Source organism: Eptatretus burgeri, chromosome 14, assembly GCF_056783735.1.
Source record: "Eptatretus burgeri isolate ZD-2024b chromosome 14, Ebu_testis_v1, whole genome shotgun sequence".
Lineage (NCBI taxonomy): Eukaryota > Metazoa > Chordata > Myxini > Myxiniformes > Myxinidae > Eptatretus > Eptatretus burgeri.
Genome location: NC_140974.1, coordinates 10,118,944 through 10,132,886, shown reverse-complemented (window position 1 = coordinate 10,132,886; position 13,943 = coordinate 10,118,944). Strand labels below are relative to the sequence as shown.

General features: G+C 45.4%; 1 long non-coding RNA gene across 1 annotated transcript; it reads right to left on the bottom strand.

The window, feature by feature from the left end:
• Positions 1-13,360, bottom strand: LOC147012634 (uncharacterized). The gene is made up of 3 exons (XR_015051020.1): positions 12,884-13,360; positions 7,426-7,584; positions 1-814 (listed from the first exon to the last, which is right to left on the bottom strand). It is a non-coding gene; the product is annotated as an uncharacterized LOC147012634 (long non-coding RNA).
• Positions 13,361-13,943: the final 583 nt, after the last annotated feature.

Sequence of the window (13,943 nt, the reverse complement as noted above, 5' to 3'; positions counted from 1 at the left end):
TGACACTTCCATTTCTACGGCAGTTATGATTCGAATCGTTGTGCGTCAGCCCTTTAATAGGCTACGTCACGACATCGTCGGCGATGCGTGCAACGCGCTATGCCTAAGTTAGACTATCGTTGGGCATCGGTTGTGTAGGCCGACAACAGGTTCAGCATTCGTTGGTATAAGTTATCTATAACACAACGAAACGTTCTGTGTCCGTTACCAATGCGTTATACATAAGACCAACTCATTATGAATACGTCCGAATCTTAAAAAAAAATCATCAAAAGTTCAACGTAAGCCAGCGTTTTACATACATTTTAATACGTTGCCATCGCTGGCTAAAACGTCAAGGTGTGACCGGGCCTTTAACCAAATTTGGCACAAATGTAGATCATGTCAGACTAAAAATGCCTGTGAAGTCTAATCACCATACACTCAAGACTTTTGGAGTTACGAGCTCATTACCTATTCAAATATGCAAATTTTGCACATTTTCCAGCTTGAATGTATTTTTCAGCAAAGTTCGAAACACTTTCCTGCTAAAGATATCAGATTCACAAAATCTACAGAACAGCAAGAACGTAAGGTTCATCGGTCTCACATAAATGTCAATTGACACAAAAAGGACAGTTCAAATTTCATTCGATGAAGTTAGAATCGTCTCTTCCAAAGATGCAGTTGTAGTTTCGGTTTCTTTTCAGTCTTTATCCGTTGTTGCAGCGTTTGCAGGATGGTCCTGTGTGGTCTGGGCAGACAGCCTCCCCACATTGCTGACATGAGTTCTGCCTCTGGGTCTGGGCCATCTTCTTCTTGGCAGATTTGTGTCCTTGTCCGTGGGAAGCATCAATGCTCCCGTTTACAAGGTCATTGTCACTAATTGCCACTTCCTGCTAATCTGACAGGAGCCTGGACTTGAATAAACAAACACTCTTACACAATCACATTTGCTTCACATGAATGCAAAAAGAGGACAAACTTTCTGAACTGGTACATGTACATCGAGAAAGTTTTATTCACTGTCTTTCATGAAACTCTTATGTCTCGATACAAGCCTTCTTTCTCTCAACACACACACACACACACACACACACACACACACACACACACACACACACACACACACACACACACACACACACACACACACACACGTCAATATTGAGTGCCTCATTTGGTTGTATGAACGAAACAGTGTTCTATTTGTCACATGCACCACATTTTTAGTGAAGAGGAAATGTTTTGATGACCTCGACCCAACGTAACCTTGACTTTATGATCATGAAAACGAACACTGTGGCGTGTGGAGGAGCATTAGACAATGAAATAGAGAAAGTGTGATTGTGACAAACTGAAAGATATTGAATGCAGCACATAGTTACCGATGGAAAGATACAGTATGTGTGCTGTGCAAAGCGAATGGGAAAACTCTAGGCTTATGGCACGTAGTGCCGAAAAATTGCGCACTGTGCGACAACCGTGGGTCTGATTTTTATTAAATTGGTAGCGAAAAGTAAGCAATTCTTGAACAGAAAAAGCCATGAAAGCTCAGCACGAGAAAAATAATTTTTGTGAAGATATAACCAAAAAAGTAGAAGGGGCACCCCCTCCCCCCCCGCCCCGAACAGGGTTATTGGTTGGAGAAGTCAATATTGATGTGTGTGTGTATATATATATATATATATATATATATATATATATATATATATATATATATATATATATATATATATATATATATATATATATATATATATATATATATATATATATATATTGTTACGGAAATGGCCCTTAGTAGGCTACTAAATATAGGATTAGCTCAGATCCCCCATTAAATGCATGTTTAGCTTGGCTGTTCGGTAAAATGGACGTTACATGTGTGTCGGGAGGTGTCACAGACTGTTATTTGTTTGAGCAGTGGTGGTGTGCCGAGGACTTCTTCTTCTTCATTCCCCTCTCCGGACGAGGCCCCGCCCAGTCGGCTGAGAGGGAGTGGCCAAAAAGAGGAAGTAAAACTAAGGGGAGGAGTTTTGTCAGTTTTGTAAAGGGGAGGAGCAAGTGGCTTGGAGGCGAGCACAAGAAGAAAAGACAGTGGTGATTCTGAAGAGAAGTTCAAAAACTGCAGTCGGCTTTGAGGCCACGAGCGCGAAAAGAGGAAGTGAAACAAGAGAAGTACAAAAACTGCAGTCGGTTTCGAGGCTGCTCGGGCTTCGAGGCGAGAAGGAAAGGAAAAGGTGGAAAAGAACTGAGAGGACCTGGCTGCTGTGTGAGTCTGGAGTTGGCTTCGAGAGGAGGTGATCGACAGGTTCACCCTGCGTTTAACAACGGAGCCTTTGACTGTCCTGACTCTCCCCACGGCTCGACGACGTTTTGGAATCCCATGGACCCAGCCTGCCAGAGCCCAGAACCCCGATTTGGCCTTGTCTGGTGAACAGGCCAGGCCTGGACTTGTATGCTGGACCTTGAGAGAAATCAGCTGAAACCCATCGTCGATCTGACGGTCTGCTGCAGGGGTTTGGATATACTTTCACAAACCCCCTCGCGTTGTTTGAACATGCCGAGGCTGCGTGCGGGGGCGCTGCCAGGAGCAAGAGTATGACGCCTCCATTTCGCCACGCAGCGTTTTCGCGCTTGGGGCTCGAATCCGTGGACATCGGCTTGTTACGAGCGATATTCATGCTTTTGACACTTTCCCCTCGTCCATGAAACATCACCAAGTACCCTGTGTTGTCTGCATGCTGTCTATGTCTTGTTTGCATGTTTAAGGTATATCTCAGTAGGGACCCCCTCAAAATCCGGAATCCACAGTTCCCTAGTTAAGAACGGGTTATAGATTAATTAAAACATTGTCGTGAATGTTTTGCCTGTGTTGTGTTCCCCGATGTTCCCCAATAAATATGGTTGATTCGGATGAAATTGCCGCTATGGATTAGTTCGTGTCGCGTCGAGGAACGATCTGCTCGATTGGCATATAAAACCAAAACGGTTACAGACTGGCAGAAAATGGTCGGCATCTGACAAAACCAGTCTGTAACCGGGGTCTATTTCCCCAACTGGTAAGGTCCAGGATTACGTTGGTATCGCGATTGAAGACGCGTGACCCGAGGCCTGTGCCGAGCCAGCCGGCGTTATAACCTCGGAGACGGCCGGAGTGGGTTGAGAATCCTTCCGTCGCCGATCGTCAACAATATATATATATATATATATATATATATATATATATATATATATATATATATATATATATATATATATATATATATATATGTAGTCGTCGACTTACGACCGCAATTGGTTCTGACCAATTGGTCGTAAGTCGAACAATGTATATTTTACATACAAAAAAAGACAAAAAAAAAACGTGGTCGTAAAGTCGAACAGTCGTAAGTCGCATAGGTCGTAAGTCGACGACTACCTACATATTGTTACGGATTTCAGAATCCGGTCTGAAGAATGCATCCACACATCCAGGTCCTCAGACAGTTATTTCCCTAAATGCATGTTCCGATTAGCCCCATCCCCATGTCTAATGGGATCTTAAATGTGATGCGTTGAGAAGGGTAAAGGATAGATCCCCTCTCTTGTGGGAAGTTGTTTTTTTCTTTACGACAGACACGTTTACACACATTTCTTTCACGAGCTCTGAAGCCCGCCCTCATTTTTTCCTCAGCAACATTCTTTCGTGAGCTCCGAGGCCCGCATCTTTTTGAGAGCGCACGGGTCGTCATGGTAACTGTGCGCCAGTGGAGCGGGGTGAGCTTGGGGCAGACTGACCGGCGGAGGCGGCCCAGAGATATAAAAACGAGCGAGAGGTATGTTCTAAGAGAAGAAGTGTGAAGAGAAAAAGTGTGAAGAGAAAAAGTGTGAAGAGAAAAAGCGTGAGGAGAAAAAGCAAAGGGCGAGAGAAGTGAACAAGAAGCGGGTGTCTGACCAGCGCCGACGAAACAATTAGCCCTTCCCAGTGCTTTGGCAAGCGAGCGTGTGGTGCGCGTGTGGGTGTGAGCAGCGCCGCCAACAAGTGAGGCACGGGTCGGTCACCAACAAAACCAATGTCTAAACCCGCAACGGACGATCTCGTTGCCCTCCAGACTTCGACTGGCGTTCAAGGCTGCCACGCGAGAGGGTGCACAGCAAAGCTGGGTGCTGGCGACGGACGTGACATGCACGCACACATTTCAGGATGTTTTTGCTTCATGGACGACTTTCTGGTGAGCGAGACGATTCTTTCCCCTTCCCTCCCCCTAAATGATCCGTTTGGTACCCTTGCCTGTTTAGCTGCAAGTCAACCCCCGATAAGCATCTGCTCTTTGTCTCTTTCCTGGCATTTTGATTGATTTTGCTTTGAAATCAGTTCTTTATTTACCTCAGCAAATAAAAGTTTTTTATTTATTTATTTTATTATTAATAAATTGTTTGTCGATTTTCAACCTGTCCATGTTTGTCCTTTCCTTCCATTGGTCTAGCATTGTCCAGGCCAAGATAGACTGCGAGGTAATTACCACAGATTTGACCAAAAATCATCAGCACGCACCGGCGGTTAAAACGCTCGGCCGCCCGAATTAAAATCTAATCGAGATAACATTGGTGCTTTGCCGAGGGCGCGCTCCCCGCTCAGGTAACCACGTGACCTCTAGTTAAACGGAATAATTAGACGGTGGACACTGGAACTTGTGGTTAACTGGGTAACGTTCGTGGTTTTAAAACAACCCACACAACGTAAATTGTGAGCGGTGGCCCCAGGTCCGGCTCAACGGAGGACATCTGGAGATTAATCTCCCTGAGTGACAAGCTGGTGTCTCAGTACCCGTCGCCGCAACTATATCTTCTTCTTCTTCCTCTTTCGGCTTGCTCCTGTTAGGGGTCGCCACAGCGGATCAACCGTCTCCATTTCGCTCTATCCTCCACATCTTCCATTGACACTCCAACCACCTGCATGTCCGCCCTCACCGCATCCATGAACCTCTTCTTTGGCCTTCCTCTTCTCCTCCTGCCTGGCGGCTCCATCTTCAACATCCTTCTCCCGATATACTCCGTTTCCCTCCTGTGCACATGTCCAAACCATCTCAATCTCGCCTCTTTCACTTTGTCTCCAAACCGTCCTACCTGCGCTGTCCTTCTAATATACTCATTTCTTATCCTATCCATCCTCGTCACTCCTAACGAGAATCGCAGCATCTTTAACTCTGCCACCTCCAGCTCCGCTTCCTGTCTTATTGTTAGTGCCACTGCTTCCAAACCATACAACATAGCTGGTCTCACTGCCATCTTTCTTTCCTTTCCCCTTCACTATACTTTCCCCTTCACTCTTGCAGCTACCCTTCTGTCACAAACTACTATTGTGATTGCGTCACCGCAACGAAATTGCATCGCCGCAACTATATATGTGTGTATATATATATATATATATATATATATATATATATATATATATATATATATATATATATATATATATATATATATATATATATATCGTTACGGATCTGGAAACCATTTGCATTCAACATACAGATGTCCCAAAAGTCAGTTATGTCGTTAAGTATGTGTGTAGTCAGATCCCTGTCCTTTCATCTCGTGGGAGAATCAAAGGCGTGCGTTGCGATTTCTTTTTAGTTCGGATATTAAATCTTTACATCCAACGAACAACCAACAACTATTCTATTCCCCATCACGATCCACGACCCACCCGCTATCTACAAGCACTCTGACTTGCCAAGACAGGGTCTTGCAGCCGTTCCTTGCCGCGTCGACCAACGTTCCTTCCACAAACCTTGTAACTCTTGCACGATGGCCTGTGCCACATTGATACTGTTACTCGTCAAGTATGAACCCGTGTGGAAGACTGGCTGGGGTTTCCCGGCAGGGGCCATTACAGCATTGATACTGTTACTCGTCGAGTGTGGGCCCGCGTGGAGGAGTGGCTGGGGTTTTCCGGCAGGGGCCAAGGCCCCGCCCCGGAAAGGTGGGCCGTAGGACCTGTCCAATCAGAGGCGGACAGCGAGGTGTGTTCACCAAGGCCCCTCCCCGCTGAGGGAGGTCAATAAATTCCCGAGCACTCTCTGAGGCAGGTGGCCTTTTTGAGTTCTTGGAGGGTCTTTTTGAGGTCTTGGAGAGTCTTTTAAAAGTTATTTTGAAGAGTTTTTGGTGGGCGTCGAGGCGGCGAACGTGTCTCTGCTGGCCCTCTACGAGGAAGGGAAGAGCGACCCCGACCCCCCTCCGTGGACCATTCACCACCCGAGCTCCACCACGAACCTCGAGTCCCACACGTGAGACTGGGGACCAAACCTGCGACCATTGTCAGGTGCCGCATCGCAGAGCACGCCCTTCCTCCGACGGTCAGATCCACCACCGAACTCTGGCCCCGGCTTGTCTCTCTCCACGGCTGCGAGGGTCCAACAAAGACTCCGGGTTTCCTTTCATTTTGTGTGTGTGTCTGCGTGTGGTCCCGTCTTTAAGTAGAACTGAATAAGTGTTTTTGGATCATTGTAAATACTTCTTTCATATTCGCGTTAAGTCTTGCTTTCTGTCTTCATTTAAGGTAAATAAAACGTGTTCGAAATGTTCCCAGTTCGTTTCCGTCCCTTCTTGCATTGGTCCAGCATGGTTCGGATCTGAGTTCAGCCGGGTTTTTACCCCCCATTATCCATTCATTCCAGTCGGCATGGCTTTGGCAGTTTCCGCTCGGCTGCACCTGAACCGGAGTTGGTAGTCGGTAGTTGTAACTCTACCGCAGTCGGTAGAGTGACCCGGTTCGAGCAAGACGTGCTGAGGGCATGGTTTCCCCGGAAGTCGAAATCGCATCGTTAATTCGGTAAATTGGTTATGGACAAATAGACCCTTCGCTACGCTGTTGAAATATTGGCGACCACGGTCGGTTAAAAGACCGGAGTTATCCGAGCGACGGCCTACAATTCCAGGGAGATTGGTGGGAGACGACGCAAACCTCTCCCACCTAGTGGTCGTTCTCGCCACCGACCCCCGGCACACAACAATATATATATATATATATATATATATATATATATATATATATATATATATATATATATATATATATATATATATATATATATATATATATATATATATATATATATATATATATATATAACTCCTGCCATGCTCTTTTAGCCAAATATAGCTGCATTAACGCAACCAAGAATAGCTACACAAGATAAACCCTTTGCTGTTTCAAACTCTTCCCAAGTTCCTCTCCAGCTGCAGACATTCACAAGAAAGTACATAAATGAGGATCCTAATGCCACACACTCCCCCCCCTTCCCATCCGGTTGCCCAGTTTAATCACTTATTGGTGAGTCACAGCAACAGCAAAGACAAAAACGCACACCACCGAGGATCCCAGACATGGACAACGTGCAATGTTAATAAGTCAACATATAAATAACAAGACCCAATCACGTCAACCAAAGGCCTTACCTTGTGTAGCTTTCATTGGTCTTTTTATGCAGCCTTCTTCTGCTGGACGAGCATATCTGATGCCCAACTGTGTCTGCGGCCGCCCTCCTGCAGTTGGGTGCCTCTTTCTAGAAGGTTGGTGGCAGGATTTGCACTCCGGCTACCGTAAAACACTTCATTCTGCAAAACACATGAAAAAACGCAAAGAAAATTGAAAACCCACTACGTGGGAGTGCCCCCGGTGCAGCTGCCCTTTGCAGAGCAGCTCATCGGATTACAGGATTGGGGAAAAGCCTTCCGGTCCCCCATTCTTTGATGACAGGAGGAAAAGCACGGAGTAACCTTCCCGGGTCAGATTGTGGTGGTGTGTCAGGGTGGTGCTAAGGTGTCATCCACCAGATGGCGGTCTCTTCGAGTTAACCTGAGGCGGTCCCTTCGTGTGGGTGCCTGGAATGTCCCATCCCTAAGAGAGGATGACCACCTGTCTCTGCGATCATCTGAGCTCCAACGTTTGGACATCGGCATTCCAGCACTCTCTGAGGTTTGGAAACTGGATAGTGGTGAGATCATGGCGAGTGGTCACACGTATTACTGGTCTGGTCGCTCTGATGGTTACCATACCCAAAGAGTTGCTGTAGCTGTGTTCAATAAGCTGACTCCAAAGATAATTGAGGTAACACCGGTCAACGAGCGTGTTATGACATTGAGGATTCGTCACTCCTTGGGTGTCAATTCTCTGGTCTCTGTATATGCTCCGCCTGAGGCGAGTGACCTCACCGTGAAGGACGCATTATATGCCACGCTCGAGTCTGTGGTTGATCATTGCCCCAGACGAGATACACTTCTCGTCTTGGGGGATTTCAATCCATCGACTGGAACTGAGGGATGGTTATGAGATGTGTGTTTTGGTCCCATGGGTCTGGAAATGTGAATCAGAATAGCACTAAGTTCCTTGATTTTTCAAGAAGCCATGGATTTAGGATTGCTGGTTCATGCTTTCAGTGCCCACAGGCTCATTGCTGGACTTGATATTCCAACACTGGTGGTGTGGCAAAGGAGATTGCCCATGTGCTCGTTGATGGCCACTGGAGGAGGATTCATAACTGTAGGGTCCACCGGAGTGCTCAGTTCCTCAATATAGATCACATGATAGTTGTAGCAACTCTGAAGTTGCAGCTTAAATCCAGGACAATGGTACCATCCCAGCCTCGGCTGGATGTTGGCAAGCTGAAGGATGAGAGGGTAGCTGAAGAGTTTACAAACAGGCTAAGTGGGTATTTTGGAGGTCTGGTGGTTTGAGAATCCTGAAGAGTTGTGGAGTGCCTTCAAGATGACCATCCTTGATGCTGCCGGTGTATATCTTGGAACCCACCATCAGGTGAAGAAGAATTTTGTCTCCGAAGGGAGACTGGATACCATTGGCCAGAGGCACAGGGCCAGGCTTAATCGCAAAGCTGAGCTGTTCAGTGAGTTGAGGCATAAAAGTTTATGTGTGTTGAGGGCAGACAAGGAGGCCTATGTGCGAGGAATCTGTGAAGGGGTAGAGCATCACCTGTGGTCAAGTGATTCTCATCCTGGTTACAGAGGAATTCATGGATTGCTGTCCTCCAAGCCAATCCCTCAAAGTACTGCAGTTAAAGCGAAGGGTGGTGGGCTCTTGACAGAGGAGTCTGAAGTGAAGGCCTGCGAGGCCATTTACTTTGAGCGGCTGTACCAGGTTGACCCACCAGCTGTTAAGTTGGACATCACGGTTGTAACTGTCCCTGTTGCTGGCCCTCCGATCAACTGTGAACCACCTTTGTTTGTGGAAACACAGGCTGTGGTGAACCAGTTGAAAGGTGGTAAAACTCCGAGGATCTGTGGCATCCATGCAGAACTTTTCAAAGTTGGTGGCAATGCTGTACTCATGTAGTTGCATGCAGTTCTGTGCTCTGTCTGGAACACAGGCATCATCCCAACTGACTGGAAGAGGGGTCTTGTTGTCCCTTTCTGGAAAGGAGAGGGGGATTGCCATGACTGAAACCACTACCGAGGGGTCACGCTGCTCTCAATGCCGGACAAGGTCTTTGCTCATATAATTCTTGATCGGGTTTGCCACCATCTGCTTGAGCATTGTGCCCAGAGCAGTCAGGCTTTACACCAAAGAGGTGAACGATTGACCGTTTCCTTGCTCTTCAGGTCCTCACCGAACACAGATGAGAGTTTCAGCAGGGCCTGCTTGCAGCCTATACTGTTGTCAGCAAAGCATTTGCTTCTGTGAATCGGGATGCCCTCTGGAGGATTCTCAGTCTTCATGGGGTGCCACCAAAACGGATTAATCTGATTTCTGAACTATACTCTCGTACTGCGAGTGCTGTGAGATGTGGTGGTTCCATCACAGACATATTTCCAGTTGTTACAGGAGTTTGTCAGGGGTGTGGACTGGCCCCCACACATTTCACCGCTTATATGGACTGGATTATGGTGAACATGGGAGATCAAGCTGCGGTGCGTTGTTTGGGAATGTTGGGATCTCTGATCTCGATTTCGCAGATGATGCAATCATCTTTGCAGAGATTTTCGATATCCTTTTGGGGGCCCTCGTGGTGCTGATTGAGGAGTTGGAGCCGCTGGGATTACGGGTTTCATGGGTCAAAACTAAGATCCACGCTTTCAATGACATCTTGGATGCTGCTATCCTGTCTGTACCTGTTTGTGGTGAGGATGTTGAGGTCACTGAGAGATTCACTTACGTTGGCAGTGATATTCATATCACCACATGTTGTGAGACAGAGGTCAATAGACGTCTGGGTCGGGCCTGGGGAGTCATGGATTCACTGGATCATGGGGTGTGGCACTGTCGGTACCTACGCAGGTGGATGAAAGTCCAAGTCTTTAAGTCCTTGGTGCTTCGAGTCTTGCTCTACAGATGTGAGAGTTGGACTCTGACCAGGGATCTGAGACAGAGATTTAACTCCTTCAGTGCAAGGTCTCTTCAGATAATCATTGCTTAACGCTGGTCAGGTTTTGTGGTCAAGTAGTGTTTGCTGAGAGACTCAGATGGCATTTGTTACTTGTATAGTTTGTGAGCGTCAGCTGGAGCTGCATGGACAAGTGTCTCGTTTTCCTGATGCTGATCCTACTCACCAGATTCTCTCAGCTATGGAGCCTCGTGGGTGGGGGAGGCTAACAGGCAGCCTACATGCCTTGTGGTTGCAGCAGGTTGATCGTTATCTCAAGGAGATGAAGATGGTCAGACCTCTGCCTGGGGGAAGGCCAAATGGAGGCCCTGAAGTACCGGCAGAAAGTGGACACATTGATGCGCTACTCCGGCGCATGCTCCTGAACTGACCTTCTCAGCCACCAGATCTGAACCCAGTCAAGCATTTATGGGATATTCTGGAACAACGCCTGAAACAGCATTCTCCACCTGCCTCAAACAGTTGTGAGTTGATTGACTTTCTTGTGGAATAATAATAATAATAATCTCTCCTGCAGAATTCCTGATGCTGGTGGACTCTATGCCATGGCGCATACAGGCTGTACTGGCCGCACGTGTTGGCCCGACACCAGATCAAGTGACTTTACATTGGTGTTTCCATTTTTTGTCCACTACCTGCATATATAAATAACAAGACCCAACCACGTCTCTCACCCCTAATTGGAGGGAATAACCAATCACCTAATCAATTACCCCAGTTTCATACAGTAAGTGGGCGTCTATTTACTCCGGACGCAAATATGGCGGAATTTTAATCCTTTTTTTCCATGCAGGTGTATATGTTGTGGCAGGTGGTGAAGCCCCCTTCCCTCCCCCTTATAGTTATCCCCCCCCATAAACTTTCCCTTCGTCTCTACTCACTCATTTGCACCCCTGCCCTCTTTTCCCTCTCCTCATCCTTCATTCTTCTACTTTTATCAATTATAATTTCTTGAAATCTCTCCCACTCTCATTCCAAAGGTGCATAAGTAATAAATAGATGGTGTTAATCGGTAAGTTTGTAACTTTATGGGGGAGGGGGAGGGGGTTGAAAGTGTTAATTTTTTCTAAAAGCTTTGTTTACATGTATTTTTCCTCCAAATGAAACCTTTCCATATCATAATTCTTTCTCTGGAATCAGAAACTCAAATACTTCACATCGTTGGCAATGGATCACATGGAACGGAAGGGATAAAAGAAATGCTGCGAAATAAATCAGAACGTTTCTTGTTTTACAAGGAATGAATGGTAACCACACCACCATGTAACTACGAGTGTATGTACACAGGTGGGGGGAAAGCAGGCACATATGCTACAACAGGTAGAGAATGCTGGTGTATATGCTGTAACAAGTGGAGAATGCAAGTATATATGCTTTAACAGGTGCATGAGAGTGCAGGTGTATCTGCTGCGGCAGGTGGTGGAAAATACAGGTGTGTATGCTCTAGCAGGTGGAGAATGCAGGTGTATATGCTGCAAGGGGTGGAAAATGCAGATGTGTATGCTGCAACAGGTGAGGAATGCAAGTGTATATGCTATAACATGCGGAGCATGCAGGTGTATCTGCTGTAACAGGTGGAGAACGTTAAAATTTCCTTCTGCATTTTACTGGGAAAGAATCAGCAAAAGGTTTTAAACCGAATATAAATACAAACAATATTGCTTTTCTTTGAATACGAGACTTGTAGTGCATAATTTAATTAAAACAACTACAGTACATCTTTAACAGCCAAAATTATTCCCATCTTCTTTTGGGGTGGGCCAGGAAAAGGTTTTTTCCCAAGTCTTTCAAGAACCGGCTGTTCATGCCTGACGTTCGACTGGAGCTAATTTTGGCAGGAATTTGTCACTTTGTTCAGAATGCCAGAAGTAGTTGGCCTACTCTTCGCAAAAGACACCCTGGGATCTTTAACGTCCACCATGTCATGAACCAGTGCTGACAGACGGGTCCTCTGATTGAACATCCATCCGAGGGTCAGCACACACTGATGAAACACTGGGATGACAGTTTATAGCTGGGTGGGGATTCGAAGCCAAGTGACACAGCTTCGAGCCGAGCGTGCATAACTTGAAGCTATACCCTGTCAGATCAAATGAGAGAAGAAAAAGAAGAAACAACCTGTTTTGAAGAGTAGAATTTCTCGTTAAGCAAGACTGGTGTGTTTAACAAAATTACAACTCTATCATATACAATGGGTGTTCAAAAGGGTTGTCTCGGAACGAGTCCAAAAAGGCCACCGGTCTTTAAACCTTCAATAAACCTGTATATATATATATATATATATATATATATATATATATATATATATATATATATATATATATATATATATATATATATATATATATATATATGTATATGTGTGTGTGTGTATATATATATATATATATATATATGTATATGTGTGTGTGTGTATATATATATATATATACTAGTATGTGCCCGTAAAAAAAAATAATAATAATAAAAAAATAACAATAATAATAAATAAACAACACAGGCCGTTTCTTCGCTCTCACGTTCCCGTATGTGCGTGACCCGGAAGTTCGATATTATTCGCAGTTACGATTATTCGCAATTTATTTTTAATACCCAATTATTCAATTAGCGCCAACGTATTTTACCTTTTCGCAATGTCGTGGCAAGGAAAAACAAAAAGAGAAGAAAAGAGAGAGAAAAAATTTACTTCCTGGTTCGGAGCATACCAGCACTCTGATGTTCCCGAAATTTATACACCGTCTAATATGAAAACGATCATAACTTGGGTCATTGTGTTTATCTATAAATGCGCATAAGAAATCGAAAAATTATTAGAATACACGAAGTCATCACTCTCCGGAAGTCCGTACGTTGTAACCCGTAATGGGGAACGTGGCTGTGCTTCCCTTCCCCATCGGCCACGCCCACGCAACAACGTGTCTTCCCATTGGTTTGGTAAATAAATGGCCATAACTTGGGAAGCACTTGTCCGATTAATATCAAACCTTGAAAAGGCACATCCTCAAGTCCCCAGTAATATACCTGGCAAGTTTCAATTAGATCGGACCAGAGGTTGTTGAGAAACAGCGGTCACACACACACAGACACACACACACACCCACACACACACACACACACACACACACAGATTGCTGGAATTATATATATATATATATATGTATATACGTATAGCCTGGTGTTGGCGCAGTGGTTAGGGCAGTGGCTTGGGATCCAAGAGGTCCTGAGTTCAAGCCCCGTTGGGCCACTGAATTAATACACCAGGGGGTTGACTCAGCCTGTCATCCTTCCGAGGTCGGCGAAGTGAGTACCAGTATACTGGGCCGGTGTATACCCCGGTTAAAATAGGTGTACCATATCCCTGTGTCGTAAGAGGCGACCAGGGTTGCGTCAGGAAGGGCATCCGGCGTAAAACATGTGCCAAATCACTATGCGGATCATACGGATGATCCGCTGTGGCGACCCCTAACGGGAGCAGCCGAAAGAGGAAGAAGAAGAAGATATATGTATATACGTATATGTGTGTGTATGTATGTATATATATGTATATATATATATATATATATATATATATATATATAT